The sequence below is a fragment of the Marmota marmota genome, unplaced genomic scaffold (assembly GCF_001458135.2).
Source record: "Marmota marmota marmota unplaced genomic scaffold, marMar, whole genome shotgun sequence".
In the NCBI taxonomy this organism is placed as follows: Eukaryota; Metazoa; Chordata; class Mammalia; order Rodentia; family Sciuridae; genus Marmota; species Marmota marmota.
In genome coordinates, this window is record NW_025999900.1 from 18251805 (window position 1) to 18253684 (window position 1880).

Consider the following 1880-nt stretch of genomic DNA (forward strand, 5'->3'; position numbering starts at 1 on the left):
AGTTCCGGGAGCCGGAACTCGGCCGCCCCGCGCTCGGTGCTCGCTCCGATAAGAGCAGGCACTAAGAAGCACCCAGGCACTGAGCCCGAGCAATCTGTCTGCAAGCCACAGCCGAATGGCAGCCTGAAATTACCTGTTCTATGGCTGAATGAGCTGCGGTCAGTCGAAAACAGGGATGGTGACGTCAGCTTTCCAACATGGTGGCCGCTGGCCTCCTCTGTGGTCTGACCGGTGTGGAGAACCAAGATGAACCGCTTCCTTCCCCCATCTCGAACCCAGAATTCAGCCCTGAGTACGGTGCTTGCACAGCTGGCAGAAACTGCAGCGCTGTATCCCTGCGTCGCTATCTCCTCGTTTCCCAGCGTGCACTGCAGACTCTAGCCGCGGGGCGATTTGCTGAATAAGCAGTGTTACCCTCCCTGCGACAAACCTCTCGCGTTTGAGTCCCCGTAGCCGATCCTCGTGCAATGGAAATCCTTCCTCCAGGTTCCGGAGCACCCCACTATTGCTGGAAATTCCTAACAAGATAGCCTTTAGCCGTCCTGACTTGTCATACTCCCACACAGTGAAGCAGCACACGGGGGCAATGCACTCCCCTCGCCGCCATCTTCCTCTTCCCCCCATTACCTTTACCTTTAGTCACCCTAGTTTTACATTTCAAACAAACACACATACACACACCTATGTATATTGTAATACAAATTTTATTAAAAATGAAAGTCAAAGCGAACCCCCCAGTATTATGTATAACTAAAATGAAATATAAAAACATCTAAAAGTGAAGATTAATATATAAATAAATAAAATAAAATAAGTGATTTTGAAACACAAACCTAGTCAACAAAAGCCAGATGGCAACCATTTCTTTTCCTAAACTTAGATAAGCATATGTTAAAACAGTGTAGTATTATGTTAACAATGGACTTTTTACTCTAGCCCTTTTTTTCCCCTTAATGACTTTCTGTTTCTAATTTGAAACAGTGATTTGTGTTCACTTTCAGTTGCTATTTTCTTTTATTCACAGGATAACATTATTTAGAGCAATGGCAGCTGGTCTTACTGTGCTCACCTGTGCTAAAATTCTAAACATATGGCAATTTGAACTCAAGATTTATTTTTTGGACTGAAGCACAATGTACATAAATGGACATTTTGGAAAATAATAGAGCATAACACTCTCACTTCATTAGCTTCAGTGGGACTGCATTATGGTTTTGTGTGATCCAACATTAGGGATTAAGGGCATATAAACACATGCAAAATGAAGGAATAATGCAAACATTTTGATAATTCAGATAGAAAAGAAATTTTTTCTTAAACAAATGAATATTCTGAGAAGGCTTCTTGGAAAAATACAGTGGGAACTACCTTAATTTTCTATTTATTTTAGTACTTACAACCTTGAATTACTAAAATATGCTTGTGAATAAATCTTTATATGTTAAATATTTAATACTGCCTTATTGTATATATTTTCTTTTTCATTAATGGAATGGCTTCTTCTGGTTACATTAATTAAATAAATTGGTTTTACAAATGTATATTTATGAGAGAAAATTTTCAAAATGATTTAGGAATATAGTACATTCATATAACAATGTAAAAAATACTGTTACTTTTTAAGAACTTTTTTGAGCTCTGGGTCATGTGCAATTTCAAAATCTCCTCTGCCTTTGCAATCCAGATTTGTGACATAAAAGCTACACATGAATAATTTTTTTTCAATTATTATAAAGTTGCAATTAGGCTACATATATGGTGTAGCAGGTTGCCAGTAAATGATTTTGAAGGAGTTACTAAATTTACAAATTTATTTTGTGATTTATAAGAATGTAATATGAATTCAGAGGTTAGTGTAGAGATGGAAGTGCTCAGGATTC